Genomic DNA, 22,662 nt, shown 5'->3' with positions numbered 1-22,662 from the left:
ACGTCGGGCTCCCGGTGCATGGAGCCTGCTTCTCCCTCTGCCTATGTCTCTGCCTGTCTCTCTCTCTCTCTCTCTCTCTCTCTCTGTGTGTGTGTGCGTGTGTGTGACTATCATAAATAAATAAAATTAAAAAAAAACTTTAAAAAAAAAAAAAAAAAAGGAAATAGTTTGGGGTTCTTCAAAAAGTTAAACAGAGTTATCATATGACCTAACCTATGTACTGCTAGGTATATACCCAAGAGAAATGAGAACACACATCCACACAAAAATTTTCTAAGAAATTCGTAACAGCATGATTCCTAATAGCCAAAAAGTGGAAATACCCCAGATGTCCTTCAACGGGTGAAAGGATAAACAAAATGTGTTATATCCATACAATGGAATATTATTCAGCCATAAAAATAAGGATACTGATACATGCTAGACATGGATGAAGCCAGATACAAGAGACCGCATATTGCATGACTCCATTTATAGGAAATATTCAGAACAGGCAAACTGATAACAGAGAGAAAGTATATTAGTGGTTGCGGGCATGAGGGAAGAGTGGACTGGAGAGGGACTACTAAGGATTATGGGGTTTCCTTCCCAGACCATGAAAATGTTGGACAACATGACAGTGGGGAACTTTGTGGACTAAACACTAAAACCCACAGAACTGTGCTTTATAGGGTGAATTTTATATGTATCATATCTCAGTAATAAAAAAAAGAAAAAAAAAAAAACACAACACCCGGGGGGGGTTTCCAAATAAGTCGTATTCAAAGTGCTTAGAGTTGTTCTAGGCAGGCAGAAAGTGCTATCTACGTGCGTTAATGAAGATTGATAGTTGTGATGAGCATGAGATGCGCTTATTTGTATTTTCATGGAAACGTAAGCTTTCAGAAGCTAACTCTCCCCTCTCTCCTGTAAAGCCAGGCAGGACAAGCTTCAGATTAACATCTGTAATGAATGATCAACCGTGAGCAAATCTACCAGAGAGAAGAGAGGTGGAGATCTGGGCGGGCAGATACTTTTTCCTAAAAAGTCCAACGACCGTAAATCACCACTACGACCTTCTCCTTGCATTTGGTTCCGCTTACTGTACGCGTTAACTCATCTAATCCTCGTAGCAATTCTTTTTTTTTTTTTTTAAGATTTTATTTATTTATTAATGAAAGACAGAGAGAGAGGCAGAGACACAGACAGAGGGAGAAGCAGGCTCCGTGCAGGGAGCCTGACGTGGGGCCGATCCCGGGACTCCAGGGTCACCAGGGTCACGCTCCGGGCCCAAGGCGGCGCCAAGCCGCGGAGCCGCCGGGCTGCCCCCTAGCATCAGTTCTCCTACCGCTAATCTTCCCTAATGAATGAGTAAATAGAAGCTCCAGGATATTAACGGACCTGCCACAAACTGCTAAACTAGTAACTGCGGAGAACGCGGACTTGAGCTTATTCTATACCTGTCAAAACGCACATCTGCATATCGTATTAAAAAAATTAAGGATTTGCTCTTTTGGGGCGGGGGGAGGGAGGGATGATTAATTAAGGGTTTTTTTTGTGGGGGGGGGAATGAAGGATTTTTTTTGAGGGGAGACGTTTAAGGAGTACTGGGCGGGGGGGCGGGCGTGAAGTAACGAGCCCTAACAGGAGACGTCGCTGTCACGACCTGCAGCACGAGACTAAGGCGGACGCGCCGAGCAGCGGTCTGGGGGGCTCCTGACCCGGGGCCGGGCCTGCAGCTGCGGCTCGCGGTGGCGCCCTCAGGTCTCCTCCGTCAGGCCGGCCCCGCACGAGCGCCCGGAGCTGCCCGGCAGCCACAGAGCCCGCGGCCCGAAGCAGGCCCGAGGGCGGGGCGCCGGAGTTCCCGGCTCCCTCACACCCCGAGTTCCGCGAGACTCGACTCTCCTCCCCACGGGGGGGGCGGGGGGGGCGGGGGCGCCGTCGGAAGAGACCCAGAGTCTCCCGCGCCAGCTCTGGCCTTACCTCTTGGCCTTGGTTCCCTTGAGCACGAGTTTGGTGGACTTCACGTACGAGTATTCGGCCATGGTTGGGGGGACGCCCTGTCCGCCGAGGGGAGAGCTGGCTAGCGGCAAAAGACCTCCACTGGAGGAGGGACTGGCGAGGGAAGCCCTCCCCGCGCAGAACCGCAGGGACCCCCTGAGCGCGCAGGCGACGGCGCCTCCGAGCCCCGGGCGTTATTTTTCACCCGCCTCTTGGCGCCTACTTCCTGTTTACAGTCTGGGGCTACGGCGACGGCAGAGGGCCGAATTACCTCAGGGTTCATTTGCTTTGGAGAAGCGCGGGTTCGCGTTTCCGCAAAAGAGAAAAAACGGGGGGGGGGGGGGGATGGGGAGGGGAACGGACGCGCCCCCTGGCGGCCGCCGAGGGCCTGACAGCTGTGGGGGCGCGCTAGAGGTGTCCTGCTCCGTGTCCCGGGAAGGCGACCGGGTGATGAGCCCCGTGATGGGGCTCCCGGAGCGCCTCCCCGCTTTCCTGGGCGTGAGCTGGGCCTCCGAGGGCTTGCGAGCCCTTCCAACCCCATCAATTCCTATTGTGTTATCTAGGGAGACTGGAGTGGTGGGCAGGAAACGACTGGGGAGTCCAGGAAAAGATAATTAAGTGCATAAGTTTGGGGGCAGACGGCACGAGCGCGGTCGGAATCGGGTGCAGGTGCGGCGGAGGCCGAGGCGCACACTCACGACCCGAGAGGTCTGTCCGCCTAGCAGGGGCCTCGGGGGGCGCTCCAGCCCCCGCGACCGTGTCTCCGGCCTGCTCCGGGATCTTCCGACAGTTTCTTAAAAAAAAAAAAAAAGAAAGAAAATGTTTCAAAAAACATTTTATTTTTATTTGAGAGGGAGGGAGAGAGAGAGAACGACAGCAGGGGGAGGGGCGGAGCTCCGTGTAGGGCTCCCTCCTGGGGCTCCATCCCGGGGCTCCACCAGGGACTCTCTTCTGGGACTCTGTGATCATGACCTGAGCCGAAGGCTGACCCTTCACCAACTCAGCCACCCAGGTGCCTCTCTTACAACAGTTTGATAGTTCACTTCCCTGATTGCCTTTTCTCCCACTTCCAAACCACCTCTGATAATGCTGCCTGAATGATCATTCTAGAGAACTCGCTGATTATTCCCCAATCTAAAAATCTATTAAAGGCAACCTATTACTTTCAGGAGAGAAACTCCCGGCATCGCTTAGTAAACTATTGACAGTCTGGCCTCTTTTCCCACCACCTAACCTTTGCTACCGTAGTCCCACCAAATGGTTGGAAATGTCTGAATGCTCTCTGTTTGCTTCTGCTCCCTGGAATCCTGCCCTTTCTTCTTTCCCATGCTCTTCACTTGGCCCCAGGGTTTCCAATGTTTAAGACAATATTAATTAGTGGAACCTCACTAAAATAGGGAAAGGAGGAGAAAAGAGAAAGTTAGGAGGTGAAGCCTTACCACTCAACATCAATTATGGTTAATTACAGAAAGAATTATCAATGAAGAGCCCAACAGAAGAATCAGCAGCAGGAAAGAATCATCAATCACAGTCTCCTGCAAGGGAAAGATGTATTTCGTATCTCTGACAACATCTCCACTACCCCTGCAACTCAGCCCTTTGGAAACCATCATGACCTGGACTTCTGCTATTTTTCCCCCCGATGGACTTTTGTTCGGAAAAAACCCTCCCAGCTTCATTCTTCTTCTGCACAAAATAATGTTCCTCTTTGTTTGTTGCATGTCCAGAATTGGAATTCTGTTATTCCTGAAAAAAACCATTTTTTTGCTAGTAAAATAACTGATAGTTTTATTTTTCAGGTTAAAACTCCAAAAAACTGTCTTTAAATTCCCTCCTGCACTCCCCAAGCATCCTGCATTTCTCATTCTGTAGTTAATTGTGTGCTTTTTCAGGGCAGGAACATAAGTAGCTTATTCGTCTTTGTTTCACCTATATACCTTGTGCAGTACCTGCTTCAGAGTAGACCCCGCATAAATGTCTGTTAACATGTTAGGATTGTAAAGCCTGAAGTTCAGCTGTGGGTTAATGAAGAGAGTGGAACATTTAGGAGTGTGACTAGATAGGAGGGGTTGTGGTAGAAAAACAGGAGGAGGAAAATCAGAGGGGTGAGGAATAATATATTATCATGGAGGCCACTGGAGGCCCATTCCTTATTTATTTACCAACCATCTCTGCAAAAACACCATGTGCTTGATGATAACATGTTGGCACCAGTATGGACAAAGGCAAGGAGCTAGGTGAGTGCTGCGTTGTGAAAAGAGAAGTGAATAGCCCAGTTGGTTGGAGACAGGGCATGTAGATTACAGTGGTGGGATCCAGGATTGAGAAGGCAAAGTTGGGTCATTTTGTACCTGAAAAATTTGCATAATCAGGAAGCAATTGTGAGGGTACTTTGCAGGGGGGTCAGATGAACAGAGTGGTACTCCAGGATGGTTACTCTGCAGCACTTGGCAATGCGATATAAGCCATGAGCTTTGGCTTTTTTTTTTTTTTTTTTTTTTTTTGGTAATACGAGTAACTGACAAAAGATAGTTATTTCAAATAAACACATTGCCAACCACAAGACTAGACAAAGAGCCAGCCCCACTGCCCCCTAGGCTCCTTTGTGAACTTGGTTGATTTCAATAAGTGACCATTTGGGCCACTTGCCTTTTCTCTTCCTGAGCTTTAAATTCCACACTCTTATATTTTAAATTTTCTAATAAAGAGTGAGCCTATAAAACCCTAGCCCCCCACACTTGGCTCTGATAAAAGCAGAAAACCTGCCTGTGCATACTTGTATGCTCGCCATCCTCCTTCCCCCTGCCCTGTGTGACCTCGCTATGTGGTTCCAGGTGTGCTGTGTGATTTCCAGGTCTTATAAATAATAAATCTCTATTTTTTCAAAGTTTCCCATTGTTCTTGAAGGGCATCTTGAAATCATAATAAGAAGCACAATAGCGGGTCCAAACACAAGAGTGGTATATTGATATTAGCATATTGATATGCTAAGACTGGCACAAAACAGTGTGATCAGTGGTGTGATACCAAAACCCTTTTACTCGAGCCATGACTCTTTTTTTTTTTTAATTTTTTTTTATTTTTTATTTATGATAGGCACACAGTGAGAGAGAGAGAGAGAGGCAGAGACACAGGCAGAGGGAGAAGCAGGCTCCATGCAGGGAGCCCGAGGGGGGACTTGATCTCGGGTCCCCAGGATCAGGCCCTGGACCGAAGGCGGTGCTAAACCGCTGAGCCACCCGGGCTGCCCTCGCTTTCTTAGTAAAGAGAAATTTTACCCCCTTACAAACACAGTATGACACAATCCCTTGTACATTTTCATTAGCTTAGTCTAGACCCCCAGGTGACTCAGGGGCTGAGCTGAGCATCCACCTTCGGCCCAGGGCCTGATCCTGGGATCCGGGATCGAGTCCCCCATCAGGCTTCCTGCATGGAGCCTGCTTCTCCCTCGGCCTATGTCTCTGCCTCTCTCACTCTCTGTCACTCTCATGAATAAAGAGATAAAAATCTTTAAATAAAAAACAACAACAGAAAATAATTCGCTTAGGCCTTTGCTGGAAGGTGCTGCTTGTTGCCCAACTTAGGTTCCATGGAGTCCGTGAGGCACGATCACCCTTACATTCGAGGCTTGCCGTTTCTTTGTGTCACCAAAGTGCTCCTTCTTCTTTATCCCTCTCTCTGCTTTTCGGTTTGATGAATTATTTTTTCATGATTCTATTTTAATTACTCCATTTTTCTCCATTCGAGACTCAGCTGTCTTTCTTTTTTTATTTAATGATCTTCAGTGATGTTGCTTCTCCTCTGCTAACTTCCTAGTTCTGCATCTGTGTCTACATTTATATCCGTGTCTCTGTTTCTCTGTCAGTGTACGTGGACACACAACGTGCTTTCAGTTCAGTTGGGGGTCAAGCCGGAGAGTCAGTGCCTCCTGTCTACTTTCAGTTCTGTGGCTGACAGCAGGTTCCCTAGAGCCCAGGTCAGGGCGACCCACTGGGTGCACCGCTGTCCACAGCTCACCCAGTGGGAAGGAGGGAAGGGCCCATAACACACGACAGGCAGGGGTTCAGGATAAGGACGGCCTCACACCTTCTAGGCCGAGACTCTGACACCTTCTGTAGGGTTTGCCTTGGATTCAGGAGCCTAGGATCGTGGGGAGCTATTGCCCATGCCTCCCCCGGTGGGACTGTCATCTTCTGGGCCTCCAGTATGAGAGAACTGGTGCCCACGTGTGTGCACATGGACCTCGTGGGCCTGGGCGCATGTACACACCAAGGAAGAACATGTGGTTGGAGGTATTTCCCGCATGTGACACCCGCCTCCAATGTCATAGATATGATGCCACAGTGGCCTGGGGACGTCTGGAGGAAGCACCCGCTAGGATAATCCCTGTCCCACGGGCAAGATGCAGACCATCCCCGACGGGCACAACGGCTTCTCTGGGGTCAAAACCGGGGAAGAATGGAAAGTTGTGTCTGAACGCAGGCGTGTGTCCAGGCTGGGGCCCTGGCTGCACACAGTCCTTCCCTGGGGCCTGTGGACAGGGGTGCGGGTGTGTCACTGTGTGCACAGGCCATCGCCTGCAGGGACGGGGGAGCCGTCGGCAGCCCCGAGCGCCGCCCCTGCAGCTTCCTCCAGGAGTGGGTCAGGGAGGGGGTCCCAGGAAGTGAGGTCACTCCCGTGACACAGAGCCCAACAGAACTTGGAACCCCCGTGACCAGGCAACCGCATCTAGTGCAGCCCCACCTCAGGCTCACTTGGCTGGAGACATCCGCTCCTGGAAGATGTTCTCCTGCTGCCGGCCCACCTCTGGGGGCTCTGGCTCCCAGGAACCCCAGGGGTGCCGCTTGTTCCAATGCTGTAGGCTTTGGCTCCAGCATAAAAACCAACGCCTCAGGGCGTTTATCAGGAGGCGCCGTCAGGTAACCCAGAGCAGGCCAGGCCAGGCCCCCTGTGCCAGCCATCCTGGGTGGCCCCATCCCCTCCTCTTCAGCTTCCGGGAAACAGGGATGTGTGGGCAGGTGCATCCAGGCTGGGGGACATTGCAGGGCGGCAGGTTCCCCGGTGATCCTTTCAGGGTCACCCTGAGGTCAAGGTGGGCAGGGTGCAAACAGGGCTCCTGAGGTCCTCTTACCCTCCGAGTAAGAGTCCCCCCGAGGCCCTGCAGCCGATCCCTTTGCTCTCCTTGGGGGAGGGGGGTGCCGCCTGCGCTGTGGTGTGTCTGGATGGGGGCCGCTGGGGGTGCGGCCCAGCCGAGGCGGCCGGACCGGGCGCTGAGGCCTCCTGCCTGGCTGCCGGGCACTGTCTCCACAGAGCTCCACCCGGGACAGGGGGCGCGAGCGGGAGGAAGGGGTGCTCTGCCCCACCGCCTCGAGGAACTGGGAAGTGCCCTGCGCAGCTAACAGAGGCCAGCGCGGGCTCAAATGAGTGCAGGGGCCGGGGCACCCCCGACACCCGGGTCCCCGATGCGGCACGAAGGGCCCCGGGTCCCAGAAGCCAGCCTGCTACTCCCCTGGGCTCCCCCCTACACTCCTGCTCCCACATGAGTCTGCATTCCCCTGCTCCCCACACTTGCCCCAGGGCCCTGCCCCTGCCTGGGCCAGATGCAGAGTCCCTGTGCACAGAGGTGTAGGAATATCAGAGCAGAGCCTTCAGGGGCGGCCTGGTCGCCCAGGGGTTTAGCGCCTGCCTTCCGCCCAGGCCCTGACCCCGCAGGCCCGGGATCGAGTCCCGCCTCGGGCTCTCTGCACCAGGGCTGCTTCTCCCTCTGTCTGTGTGTCTGTCTCTCTCGGTCTCTGTCTCTCTGTGTCTCTTGAGGTCCTTGTACTGATCCAAACTTTTTTGAACATTTATCCTCTAAGATTGTTTCTTTATCGGATAGTTTGTCTTGTTTGTGTAAGAGACAGGCAGAGAGCAGGGAGGGGAGAGGGAGACCCAGGCTCCTGAAGCAGACTGGGCCCCAAGCGCAGGGCCTGCCAGGGCGGGATCCCAGGGTGCTGAGGCCACGACCCGAGCCACAGCCCAGAGTCAGAGGCTAAGTGACTGAGCCAAAGGCATCAAGGCCCGGGTTCCTGCCGTGGGCACTCCTGCCCCCCACGGCCCCCGAGAGCTCGGGCTGCGGGCTGCGCTCCCACCCCAGGCCTCCCGGCGGCTCCATGCACGTCCCCTCTGTCCCAACTCAGGGTGCAAGGGCCTCGGCCGGGAAGGCGCCTCCCATCTGCCCGACGAAGCCCAGCCGGACGGAGCTGCTGGAGCAGGAATTCCAACAACTGCTGCCCGCCTTGCTGCGCAGGGATGTCATCTCCGTTTTCATCTTTTTAGACAACTGTCATGGATTTGCCACCACCGACGAGGTGCTGGATCTGCTGTTTACGAAGTGAGCACCTGCGCCTCCGCAGCCCAGGGGTGGGCCACCTGCTGGTGGGGAGGCTGGGAATGGTTCTGAGCTGCCCGGCCTCGGGCCGCTCCCCCGCCTGGAGCAGAGTCACCCAGGGCACAGTGGGGTCCCGGAGGGCAGCCCCGGGGCCTGGCCTGTGGCGGGTCGGCCAGAGGGGCTGTGCCTGTGCTCCGCAGCCGTCCTCCTCCCCCGTGACGGGGCCTGTGCCTCCTCCCCACCGTCACCGGGGTCCTGAGCTGGCCTCTTTTCCCATTGAAAGGGAGGTTGGAGAGTCCATCGGGGGGCTGTGTCCTGGGGCAACCACACAGGGGGACCCCGGGGTCCCCGGGCGCCCAGGCCCACTCAGATATCGGCCGTGGGCCTGGCCGGAGCCTTTCATGCTCCAGCATTCAGGAGGCCCCGGCAGGTGCGGGCGCTTCTCCGGGGGCTGCCCGTGGCCCCCCGCACAGAGCTGACGGCCCCCGGGGCTCCGGCCTAGTCGGGGGTCAGAGGTGACAGCCCCCACGGTGAGAGGTCGCGGCCACAGGATGATTCGTGGGATGCCCCCGCCCTCCCCTAGATATGGGTGCATCGCAGCTGCGTGTGGTGGCGACGACGCGGTCCTGCAGCGCTGGAAACTGTGAGTGACTCCGGCCCCTGCCCGAGGGCCTTCCCTCTCCAGGAGGGCAGCGAGGGGGCTGTGGGCCGGGGGTGCTGGACCCTCACCCCACACATCTGCAATTCCCGTGACGGGGTAAAGGTCTAAGGGCCCTTCAGGAAAGGAGGAAAGGAGAGCCGTGAATAGGGTGTGGGCTTGGTGGGAGAGCACTGGGACCCCTAAGGGAGACTTTCTCCATGCCCGCCCCTCCCAGCCCTCTGTCTGCCCCACACCTGGGACCCAGAGCAGAGGGGGTGGGGAGCATCGCACTCCCCAATCTGGTGGCACCTGGACCCAGTGCACAGCAGGTTGCCACGAGGGCCATTGAGGGCTCACAGACCCGGTGGCCCTGGCCCCGTGGGAGACGGCAGATTAGAGTCAGTGGAAGGACACCCCCCGGGGCCCCTCATGAGGGAGGCAGCGCAGAGCCACAGGGAGGGAAAGTGGAGGTCCCGGGTGGCTCCTGGCAAGGCCTGGCAGGACACAGAGCCCGAGCCCTCCTGGCTTGGACCTTCCCAGAGCGACAGTGTGTGCAGTGAGGGCGATGACGGGCCAGACGCCCCCCGTCCCCGGACGCCTGCCGGTGGATTCAAGGGGCAAGTGGGCAGGGAGCCAGGCTGAGGAGGGAGCCCCGCTTCCCAGCAAAGACCGTGATGGTCACACCGCTGGGCGTGGGCTCCCCCGCACAGAGGCTTCGTGCCAGCCCCTCCTCGGGGAGCAGGCCTGTGGCAGGCAGGACCGCCAGGTGGCAGGTGGACGAGGAGCAGGACTGGCCTCTGACAGCCCCGCACGGGAGGCCGAGGCCCCGGGTCCTGCAGGGCTTCCCCGGGACACCTCGGTGTGAGGGAGCCCTGTCTTCTGACCCCTGTGCCCACCTGTCCCTCCCCAGGGCCATCTGCTGCATCCTGGAGATATGGATGGACTATTATCAGGAGGACTTTTGTCGGCTCCCCCAATCTGCCTCCCTGAAGAAGATTCTGGAATTCATAAGGCAGCGCATGCCAGGCACAGACGTGGAGCTCCGTGCCCGGCGTTACCTGCAACAACTCAGACGCCTCCATGCAGCGGAGCCAGAGGCTGGGGGTGAGGAGGCCTGGGGGTGGCCGAGCTGGGGACAGGGTGGGCCCCACGGATCCAGCGTCCGTGCAGCTGGGCCGGGAGCAGGGGTTCGGCTCACACCCCATCCCCACGAGCTGCAGGCTGGGGACACCTCCCAGGGCTCTTTGAGCGGTTGGAAGAGTGTCCTTGATTTGGGAGGGACGTGGAAAGTCCGTCCTGGTGGTGATACTTTGTCTTCTTGGAGCTACAGCTTCGGCCCGAGCAAAAGACCCTGAAGCACTTCCGGAGCCCGCCCCAGCCCCAACTGTGGGGCCTGCTGCCTCGGATGGGCCTGAAGTGCTCGAGGCCGCCCTGGCTGCTGGGGCTGAGGGCTTGGCCCCAGCTGAGGTGCCAGCTGGGGAGGCGAAGCCCCTGCAGATAGTGGTCACTGCTCTAGATCACGGCTGCGCCCTGGACGAGCCACGTGCACCTGCGGCCACCCCGGAGGAGGAGCAGGCCCTGGCACCTGCAATCGGGGTCCCCAGAGTGCCAGAGCCGCCAATTGCCTCCGGGACAACTGGCTTCAACCTCTGCGCAGCCCCCTGACCACCTCGGGAGCCCGCCCCAGCTCCCACCGCGGGGCTCGTCATGCCTGCAGCCCAACGGAGGCTTGCCCTTCCCGTGTCATTTCACTGTTTCTATATTTTGAGTTTTTCTTTAACCTGTAAAATGGCTTATGAGTTTTATTGTAATAAAGTATAAGTTAACTTCAAACAAAATTCACTCTGATGCTTTTAAATTATACATCGTGGACCTACACTTTAGGTCCATTCACAGTGTCACAGGTCCCAGAGCCCAGGGCGCCGGGGGACACAGCCCAGGATCGGGTGCTCCCCCAGGTCAGGCAGAGGCCGGGAGGACACAGGACAGCCAGGTGGCTCCTGCCCCCGGGCGGCCCGAGCTGTACAGATCGGCGGGCCCGCCCCTGGAGCATCCAGGCCCCTGCACACTGGGAGCTGCAGTAGTCACTGCGGGAGCTGACTCCAGAGCTGCACAGCTGGCCGCCCCCACTGTTGTTGTCCCTCCTGGTGTCACCCTGTACCTGGGACTGAGCAGGGGCCTCACAGATAAACAACTCCCACTGAGCCATACACCTGGCAGGGGCCTGGGCAGCTCCCCAGGTGCACACACCCGACAATCAGCACAGCAGGCCCCTCCCTCAGAAGACCAGCTAGAAGGTCAGGGGAAAAGCAAGGTATTGACCAAGCAGCACTGGAAAGTTCCAGGGGAAGCCGAGGGATTTACAGTATATAGGATCAGAGGATACTCCCCCTTGTTTTTTTCTTTTCTGTTTGTTTCTGTTGTTTCCCCACCCCCACCCCCTTTTTAATTCTTTTTTATTTCTTCTTTTCTTTTTTTCTCTCTCTCTCTCTTTCTCGTTATTCCAGTACAACTTGTTTTTGGCCACTCCGCACTGAGTAAAATGGCTAGAAGGAAAAACTCACCTCCAAAGAAAGAAATCAGAAACAGTCCTCTCTCCCACAGAGTTACAACATTTGGATTACAATTCAATGTCAGAAAGCCAATTCAGAAGCACAGTTATAAAGCTACTGGTGGCTCTAGAAAAAAGCATAAAGGACTCAAGAGACTTCATGACTGTAGGATTTAGATCTAATCAGGCCGAAATTAAAAATCAGTTAAATGAGATGCAATCCAAACTGGAGGTCCTAACGACCAGGGTTAACGAGGGAGAAGAACGAGTGAGTGACACAGAAGACAAGTTGATGGCAAGGGCGGAAACTGAGGGAAGAAAAGAAAGACAATTAAGAGACCATGAGGATAGGTTAAGGGAAATAAATGACAGCCTCAGAAGGAAAAAATCTACGTTTAATTGGGGTTCCCGAGGGCGCCAAAAGGGACAGAGGTCCAGATTATGTATTTGAACAAATCATAGCTGAAAACTTTCCTAACTTGGGAAGGGAAACAGGCATTTAGATCCAGGAGCTAGAGAGATCACCCCCACCCCCCTTAAATCCATAAAAACCGCTCAACATTTAACATTTAATACTGGAACTTGCAAATTCCAAAGATAAAGAGAAGATCCTTAATGCAGCAAGAGACAAGAAATCACTAACTTTTATGGGGAGAAGCTTTAGGACAACAGCAGACCTCTCCACAGAGACCTGGGAGGTGAGAAAGGGCCGGCAGGATACAGTCAGGGTCCTAAATGAGAGGAACCTGCAGCCAAGAATACTTTATCCAGCAAGGCTCTCATTCAGAATAGAAGGAGAGATAAAGAGCTTCCAAGAGAGGCAGAAACTGACAGGATATGTGACCACCAAGCCGGCTCTGCCAGAAATATTAAGGGGGGACCCTGTAAAAGAAAGGGGAAGTCCAAGGAAACAATCCACAAAAACAGGGACTGAATAGGTATCATGATGACACTAAATCCATATCTGTCAATAGTAACTCTGAACGTGAATGGGCTTAATGACCCCATCAAAAGGACGCAGGGTTTCAGACTGGATAAAAAAAGGCAAGACCCATCCATTTGCTGTCTCCAAGAGACTCATTTTAGACATCAGGACACCTACAGCCTGAAAATAAAAGGTTGGAGAACTGTGTACCATTCAAATAGTCCTCAATAAATGCAGGGGTAGCCATCCTTATATCAGATAAATTAAAGTTTGTCCCAAAGACTGTAGTGAGAGGTGAAGAGGGACACTATATCATACTTAAAGGATCTATCCAACAAGAGGACCTAACAATCACGAATATTTATGGCCCGGATGCGTGAGCCGCCAAGTATATCAATCGATTAATAACCAAAGTTAAGACATACTTAGATAATAATACACTTATACTTGGTGACTTCAATGGAGCGCTTTCTGCAATCCACAGGTCTTTTAAGCACAACATCTCCAAAGAAACAGGAGCTTTAAATGATACACTGGACCAGATGGATTTCACAGATATTTATAGAACTTTACATGCAAACGCAACTGAATACACATTCTTCTCAAGTGCACGTGGGGCTTTCTCCAGAAGAGACCACAAACTGGGTCACACATCAGGTCTTAATTGATACCAAAAGATTGGGATCGACCCTGTGTATTTTCAGACCATAATGCTTTGAAACTAGAACTAAATCACAAGAAGAAGTTTGGAAGGATTTCAAATACGTGGAGGTTAAGGACCATCCTGCTACAAGGTGAAAGGGTCAACCACGAAATTAGAGAAGAATTAAAAAGATTCATGGAAACTAATGAGAATGAAGACACCACCATTCAAAATCTTTGGGATACAGCAAAAGCAGTCCTGAGGGGGAAATACATCGCAATACAAGCATCCATCCAAAAACTGGAAAAAACTCAAATAGAAAAGCTAACCTTCCACCTAAGGGAGCTGGTGAAAGACAGCAAATAGATCCAACACCCAGCAGAAGAAGAGGGTTAAAAAAGACTCGAGCAGAACTCAATGAAATAGAGACCAGAAGAACTGTGGAAAAGATCAACAAAACCAGGAGTTGGTTCTTTGAAACAATTAAGAAGGTAGATAAACCATTAGCCAGCCTTATTTAAAAGAAGACAGAAAACACTCAAACTAATAAAATCATGATGAGAAAGGAGAGATCACTACTAACACCAAAGAAAGGACCTAGAGTGTATTCTATATGTTAAGCAAAGTCAGTCATTCAGAGAAAATACCAGATGATTTCACTCATATGTGGAATTAAAACAACAACAACAACAACAACAACAACAAACGGATATAGGGGAAGGAAGGAAAAGAGTGGGAGGTATACTATAAGAGATTCTTTAGTACAGAGAACAACAGGCTTGCTGGAGGGAAGGAGGGCATGGGATTGGCGTGGTGATTGGCAGTGAGGAGGGCACTTGTTGTGATGAGCACTGGGTGTTATAGGTAAGTGATGAATCACTAAACACTAGTCTTGAACCAATATTACAGTATATGTTAACTAAAAACTTGAAAAAATAAGGAAAGAAGACTCATGGAATGGTAAAGCTTGCAGGGAGCATGGTAGTCCAGTAGCAAGCACCTTGTGCATTAAAAGATGAGGAGGGGGCGCCTGGATGGCACAGTCAGTTATGTGACCAACTGTTGGTTTCAGCTTGGATCCTGATCTCGGGGTCATGAGGTCGAGTCCCACATCGGGCTCCGTGCTCAATCTGGAGCGTGTTCTCCCTCTCTCTCTAATTCCCACTTGTGCTCTCTCTCCCTCTCTCTGATTTATATATAATATAAATCTTAAAAAAAAAAATAAGATGAGAGAAATAAATCACATTTTCAGACACAGTGCAGACCCTGGAGCTACAAAGCCTCACCTATACCACATGCACTACCCTGCTTGCCTCATCTTTCCTCAGTCTCCCTTTTGTGCTCTCTCTTCCTCCTTTTTCTTTCCTAGACACCATATGCTTAGTGAGGCCAGCAGAACCAAGAGCTAAAAATGTCCTGGGTGTGGCCCTTCATAAAGGCTTTCATCAAAGGCACTTACCTTGAAGTGGAAGCCATGATGAGCCAGAAACAGAGATTTGTCTATATGTGCAGAGTCAAAGAACCTGTAAGACAGCAAAAGTCAATTTTTTAAAATTGTATGCTGGGCCGCCCGGGTGGCTCAGTGGTTTGGTGACTGCCTTCGGCCCAGGGTGTGATCCTGGAGACCCAGGATCGAGTCCCACGTCAGGCTTCTGCGTGGAGCCTGCTTCTCCCTCTGCCTGTGTCTGTGCCTCTCTCTCCCTCTGTGTCCTTCTCATGAATAAATAAAGAAAATCTTTAAAAAATAAAAAAATAAAATTAAATATGTATTCTTTCATTGTAAAGGACCTTAACTATCAATTTCACTTTAAAAAAAATTGCATGCTAATTAGCAAGGAATAGGACCTTCTCCACCATTTAAGTAAAAAAAAAAAAAGAAAAAAACAAAAAAAACCAAAACACATTTTTAGCCTAAAGTTCACTAGCAGTAAGCAGAGGATGAATTGAATACACACAGCAGAGGGGGTCTAGTCAACTGGCCAATCAGAGGGAAAAAACAACGAGCCCTCCACGTCCTGCTGAAACATATTATAGGTCAAAGGTTTTCACCGTCAAAACTACTGGCATGTGGGCCGGATGAGCCTTTGTTGGGGGGCTGTCCTGTGAATTACGGGATTTTAACAGCTTTCCGGAACTCCACCCACTAGGTGCCAGTAAAACACGGATCCCCTACCTGTGAAATCAAACATGTTTCCAAATATTGCCATACGTCCCATGGGGGACAAAATTGCACCTGGTTGACAACTATTATTCTATCTATATCAAGACTACCAATGGATCGTACCGTAAAAAGGAAATACTGTCTACTAGTGCTGCCCAATATGGTATGTGGTTATTACATATCTGATATATATGGCGAGTGTGATTGAGAAAGTGAATTTTCTCAATTATATAAAATTTTATATAATTTTAATTAATTTTAATGTAAATTGTCACATGTGCCTGGCCAGTGACCACCACATTAGTGAAGTCTCAGATGTATAAAGAGCCAATTATGAAACAACGTTCTCTTAACAACCAACAGGTCAAAGAAGAAAAACTTTTTCATAGAATAACTTAAGGGGGAAATTAAAAAGCATCTTGAGGCCATCTGGGTGGCTCAGTTGGTTAAGCCTTCGACTCCTGATTTGGCTCAGATCATGATCTCAGTATCTTGAGATCGAGCCCTGTGCTGGGTTCTGCAGTGAGTGTGGAGCCTGCTTAAGATTCTCCCTCTCCTTTCCCCCTGCCCCCACCCACTCCTGGGTTCTCTTTCTTACATAAATACATAGTATCTTGAAACAAATGAAACAAGGAAACCCAATATACCAAAACATTTAGGCTGCAGCAAAAGATTTCTAGGAGAGCTTAATGCTATAAACACATACAGAAAAAAAAAGAAAAAAAAATATATATAAATCTCTCAAGGAACTGTAGAAAGAATAGATGAATGGATAAAGAAGACGTGGTACATATGCGATGGAGTATTATTCAGTTATACAAAAGAATGAAATCTCGTCATTTGGAATGACGTACATGGAGCTAAAGAGTAATGCTAAGTGAAATAAGTGAGTCAGAGAAACACAAATACCATATGATTTCATTCCTAAGTGTAATTTAAGAAACAAAAAAAGAATGTGCAAAGGGGGGCACCTAGGTGGTTCAGATGGTAAAAGCATCTGACTTTGTATGTTGTTTATTTTTTTCACTTCACGAGACTTAATACTCTTTCATGAAAAGAACTCTTACTAAACTAGGAGTAAAAGTAAACCAACTAAACATCATAAAGACCAAATATGAAAAAAAAATTCCAACTAATGTACAAAATAGCAAAAGACTCAAACTTTTCCTCTAAAAATAGGATCAAAATAAAGTTCTTTACTCTGGCCTTTCCATCAAATATAGTACTAGAAAACTTAGCCAGAGCAATTAGGCAAGTAAAAGAAACAAAACGCATCCAAACTGGAAAGGAAGAAGAAGAATCATATTTGCATATACCATAATCTTATACGTAGAAATCGTAAGGATTAAAAAAATTAGAAGCAGTAAACAAATTCAACAAGGTTGCAGAAATGAAAACCAACACACCAAGAAGCAGTTGCATCTCTAGATGTTAACAATGAACAATTTGAAGTGGAACTCAAGAACACAACTCCATTTACCACAACACTGAAAAAGGTAAGATATTCAGGAACAAGACTAATGAAAGAAGTGAAAGAATCATACACTGAAAATGAGAAAACATATGTAAGAGTAATGTTTAAAAAAAACCCCAATAATAGATATCTATTTTATAGATAAAATGCTTGAAAGGAAACATAAGGAAAAGATTCACAATATTAGATCTGCCAATGATTTCTTTCTTTTTGTAAACAGGCTCCATACCCAGGGTGGAGCCTAATATGGGGCCTGAACTCACAACCCTGAGATCAAGACCTGAGCTGACATTGAGTCATATGCTTACTGACTGAGCCACCCAGGATCCACGGACCTGGCAGTGATTTCCTGACTACGATACCAAAGCACCAGCAAACAAGTAAACATAGACAAATGGGGTCTATAAAACTTCAAATGCACCAAAGGATACAATCTAGAGAGTGAAGAGACAACGAATAGAATGGGAAAAATATGTGCAAACCATGTATTTGACAATAAGTTAACATACAAAAAACTCCTACGAACTTCGTCACAAGGCAACAAGTAGCCCAATGGAAGAAAGGACGAAGAGCCTGTACAGACATTCCTTGAAAGAAGATGTATAAATGGCCAATGAACCTATGAAATGATGCTCCACATCACTAACCATCAAAAAAGGCAAATCACAACCACGATGAGGGTCACCTCACACCCATTAGGATGACCACTGTTAAAAAATAAAATGTTGGCAAGGATATGGAGAAATCAGGACACTTGTGCATTGCTGATAGGAATGTAACATGGTGCAACCACTATGTAAACAGTATGAGAGTTCCTCAAAAAAATTAAAACTACAACTACCATATAATCCAGCAATCCTATTTCTGGGGTACGTGTAGTCAAAAGAATTGAAAGCAGGGTCGCCAAGAGACCTCCATCCTCATAGAAGCATTCTTTATCATAGCCAAGGGCTGGGAGCAACTCAGATGTCCATCAAAGGTAAATGGATAAAGAAAATGTGGTGTATACTGATTTTTATTTATTTATGAGAGACACACGGGGAGAGAGGCAGAGACACAGGCATAAACCATAATGAGATACCATTTCATACCCACTAGGATGGCTATTATCAGAGAACCAGAAATAACAAATGTTGGTGAGGATACGGAAAAATTGAAACCCTGTGCACTGCTGGTGGAAATATAAAATGCAACTATGCAAAACAGTATGGTGGTTTCTCACAAAATTAAAAATGGCATTACTGTCATGATCCAGCAATTCCACTTCTAGGTACATGCCCAAAAGAACTGAAACCAAAGTCTTGAAGAGATATCTGTACACCCATATTCCTCGCAGAATTATCCACAATAGGCAAAAAGTGGAAGTCACTCATGTGTTCATTGAAATATGAATGGATAAATGCAGTATATACACAATGGAGTATCAGTATTTTTTTTTTCTTTTTTTAAAGATTTTATTTATTTATTCATTAGACAGAGAGAGAGAGAGAGAGAGAGAGAGAGAGAGGCAGAGACACAGGCAGAGGGAGAAGCAGGCTCCATGCAGGGAGCCCTATGTGGGACTCGATCCCGGGTCTCCAGGGTCACGCCCTGGGCCAAAGGCAGGTGCTCAACCCCAGAGCCACCTGGGCTGCCTGGAATATCAGTCTTAAAAGGAAGACTGACACATGCTGTAACATGGATGAACCTTGAAGACCTCCTGATTTCAAAAACTTGCGAAGGGACAGTAATCAAGACAAATATATCAACAGAACAGACAAATCAATGGAACAAAGTCCAAAAATATATCAGCACATATAAAGTCAAATGATTTTTGACAAACGTATTAAGGCAGTTTAATGGAGAAAGGAAAGTCTATTCAACAGTGGTGCTACAACAACTGGTTATCAATACGAAAAAATGAAAAAAAGAACTTTGATCCCTAATTCACACAAGACTAAAAATTAATGAGATAGATCATAGATCTTTTTTTAAAATAAATTTATTTTTTATTGGTGTTCAGTCTACCAACATACAGAATAACACCCAGTGCTCATCCCGTCAAGTGCCCCCCTCAGTGCCCGTCACCCATTCACCCCCACCCCCCACCCTCCTCCCCTTCCACCACCCCTAGTTCGTTTCCCAGAGTTAGCAGTCTTTACGTTCTGTCTCCCTTTCTGATATTTCCCACACATTTCTTCTCCCTTCCCTTATATTCCCTTTCACTAATAATTATATTCCCCAAATGAAAGAGAACATACGATGTTTGTCCTTCTCCGACTGACTTACTTCACTCAGCATAATACCCTCCAGTTCCATCCACGTTGAAGCAAATGGTGGGTATTTGTCGTTTCTAATGGCTGAGCAATATTCCATTGTATACATAAACCACGATAGATCATAGATCTAATGAGAAACTAAAACTGAAGCCTCATAAAGAAAATGTGGAAGAATTTCTTCATGACCTTGGGGTAAGCAACAACTTCTTAGACTGAAGATATAAGATGGTAATGTAACAGAAAAATAGTAATAAATGGAATCTTATAAAAACTAAAAACTTCTGGGACACTTGGGTGAAGCCTGCTTCTCCCTCTGCCTGTGTTTCTGCCTCTCTCTCTGTGTCTGTCATGAATAAATAAATAAAATCTTAAAAAAAAACTTATAGTTGAAAAATTATAATTGAAAAATTTTTTTCAATTTTTTAAACTTTTGCTTTAAGAAAAATACCATTTAATAAAATGAAAAGTTAAACCATAGACTAGGAGCAAAGACTCAGAACTGTATCGGACCCCGGGATCACTCCCGGAGCCAAAGGCAGACGCTCAGCTGCTGAGCCATCGAGACGTCCCACTAGGAAAATATTTTTAAAGGCATCTCAGCAGTATTAACTTTTCCCAGAATAAAGTATGGAAAACTTACCAACAATATCAAGTTGAGTTTCTTCATCTTCTTCTCTTTTTCTCTTCTTCTCTTTGCTCTTTTTCTTCTTACTGTAGGAGATAATTTATATAGATAAGTTTAGAAATATTGATTTGATGTTAAACATCTAAGATGGAATCTTACAAGCCTCTTTTAAGCTGTACACAGATTTATGAATTATTGATTCACAGTTATCTACACCGATATGTTCTCTTCCTTCTAATACTGAGAAGTCAGTTCTGATCCTGTATGTATTGTATTATAGTTAAGAGAACAGGCTCTGGAGGACTGCCTTTTTAATCTTGTTATTTCTTAGCTCTGCGACTTTTGGAACATTTCTTAATCACTGTCAGCTTCTCATCTATAACATGAGGATAATAATTTATGCTCTTAAGGTTACTGCGAGGATTAAGGGTGAATGTGAATCTTCCTATGTTGCTGGTGAAAATGAAAAGTGGTACAGCTGCTATAGGAAATAGTTTGGGGGATCCCTGGGTGGCGCAGCAGTTTGGCGCCTGCCTTTGGCCCAGGGCGCGATCCTGGAGAACCGGGATCGAATCCCACGTCGGGCTCCCGGTGCATGGAGCCTGCTTCTCCCTCTGCCTATGTCTCTGCCTGTCTCTCTCTCTCTCTCTCTCTCTCTCTGTGTGTGTGTGTGCGTGTGTGTGACTATCATAAATAAATAAAATTAAAAAAAAACTTTAAAAAAAAAAAAAAAAAAGGAAATAGTTTGGGGTTCTTCAAAAAGTTAAACAGAGTTATCATATGACCTAACCTATGTACTGCTAGGTATATACCCAAGAGAAATGAGAACACACATCCACACAAAAATTTTCTAAGAAATTCGTAACAGCATGATTCCTAATAGCCAAAAAGTGGAAATACCCCAGATGTCCTTCAACGGGTGAAAGGATAAACAAAATGTGTTATATCCATACAATGGAATATTATTCAGCCATAAAAATAAGGATACTGATACATGCTAGACATGGATGAAGCCAGATACAAGAGACCGCATATTGCATGACTCCATTTATAGGAAATATTCAGAACAGGCAAACTGATAACAGAGAGAAAGTATATTAGTGGTTGCGGGCATGAGGGAAGAGTGGACTGGAGAGGGACTACTAAGGATTATGGGGTTTCCTTCCCAGACCATGAAAATGTTGGACAACATGACAGTGGGGAACTTTGTGGACTAAACACTAAAACCCACAGAACTGTGCTTTATAGGGTGAATTTTATATGTATCATATCTCAGTAATAAAAAAAAGAAAAAAAAAAAAAAACACAACACCCGGGGGGGGGTTTCCAAATAAGTCGTATTCAAAGTGCTTAGAGTTGTTCTAGGCAGGCAGAAAGTGCTATCTACGTGCGTTAATGAAGATTGATAGTTGTGATGAGCATGAGATGCGCTTATTTGTATTTTCATGGAAACGTAAGCTTTCAGAAGCTAACTCTCCCCTCTCTCCTGTAAAGCCAGGCAGGACAAGCTTCAGATTAACATCTGTAATGAATGATCAACCGTGAGCAAATCTACCAGAGAGAAGAGAGGTGGAGATCTGGGCGGGCAGATACTTTTTCCTAAAAAGTCCAACGACCGTAAATCACCACTACGACCTTCTCCTTGCATTTGGTTCCGCTTACTGTACGCGTTAACTCATCTAATCCTCGTAGCAATTCTTTTTTTTTTTTTTTAAGATTTTATTTATTTATTAATGAAAGACAGAGAGAGAGGCAGAGACACAGACAGAGGGAGAAGCAGGCTCCGTGCAGGGAGCCTGACGTGGGGCCGATCCCGGGACTCCAGGGTCACCAGGGTCACGCTCCGGGCCCAAGGCGGCGCCAAGCCGCGGAGCCGCCGGGCTGCCCCCTAGCATCAGTTCTCCTACCGCTAATCTTCCCTAATGAATGAGTAAATAGAAGCTCCAGGATATTAACGGACCTGCCACAAACTGCTAAACTAGTAACTGCGGAGAACGCGGACTTGAGCTTATTCTATACCTGTCAAAACGCACATCTGCATATCGTATTAAAAAAATTAAGGATTTGCTCTTTTGGGGCGGGGGGAGGGAGGGATGATTAATTAAGGGTTTTTTTTGTGGGGGGGGGAATGAAGGATTTTTTTTGAGGGGAGACGTTTAAGGAGTACTGGGCGGGGGGGCGGGCGTGAAGTAACGAGCCCTAACAGGAGACGTCGCTGTCACGACCTGCAGCACGAGACTAAGGCGGACGCGCCGAGCAGCGGTCTGGGGGGCTCCTGACCCGGGGCCGGGCCTGCAGCTGCGGCTCGCGGTGGCGCCCTCAGGTCTCCTCCGTCAGGCCGGCCCCGCACGAGCGCCCGGAGCTGCCCGGCAGCCACAGAGCCCGCGGCCCGAAGCAGGCCCGAGGGCGGGGCGCCGGAGTTCCCGGCTCCCTCACACCCCGAGTTCCGCGAGACTCGACTCTCCTCCCCACGGGGGGGGCGGGGGGGGCGGGGGCGCCGTCGGAAGAGACCCAGAGTCTCCCGCGCCAGCTCTGGCCTTACCTCTTGGCCTTGGTTCCCTTGAGCACGAGTTTGGTGGACTTCACGTACGAGTATTCGGCCATGGTTGGGGGGACGCCCTGTCCGCCGAGGGGAGAGCTGGCTAGCGGCAAAAGACCTCCACTGGAGGAGGGACTGGCGAGGGAAGCCCTCCCCGCGCAGAACCGCAGGGACCCCCTGAGCGCGCAGGCGACGGCGCCTCCGAGCCCCGGGCGTTATTTTTCACCCGCCTCTTGGCGCCTACTTCCTGTTTACAGTCTGGGGCTACGGCGACGGCAGAGGGCCGAATTACCTCAGGGTTCATTTGCTTTGGAGAAGCGCGGGTTCGCGTTTCCGCAAAAGAGAAAAAACGGGGGGGGGGGGGGGGATGGGGAGGGGAACGGACGCGCCCCCTGGCGGCCGCCGAGGGCCTGACAGCTGTGGGGGCGCGCTAGAGGTGTCCTGCTCCGTGTCCCGGGAAGGCGACCGGGTGATGAGCCCCGTGATGGGGCTCCCG

The 22,662-nt window shown here is 49.2% G+C and overlaps 1 long non-coding RNA gene across 1 annotated transcript; it reads right to left on the bottom strand.

Annotated features, from left to right (window-relative positions):
• Positions 1-2,800: 2,800 nt before the first annotated feature.
• LOC140604707 (uncharacterized) lies at positions 2,801-22,503 on the bottom strand. Its single transcript, XR_012007517.1, has 4 exons — positions 22,170-22,503; positions 19,643-19,713; positions 14,569-14,632; positions 2,801-3,515 (listed from the first exon to the last, which is right to left on the bottom strand). It is a non-coding gene; the product is annotated as an uncharacterized lncRNA (long non-coding RNA).
• Between the last annotated feature and the right edge of the window lie 159 nt (positions 22,504-22,662).

Source organism: Canis lupus, chromosome 15, assembly GCF_048164855.1.
Source record: "Canis lupus baileyi chromosome 15, mCanLup2.hap1, whole genome shotgun sequence".
NCBI classification, from domain to species: domain Eukaryota; kingdom Metazoa; phylum Chordata; class Mammalia; order Carnivora; family Canidae; genus Canis; species Canis lupus.
This window is presented reverse-complemented; position numbering and strand designations above follow the sequence as displayed.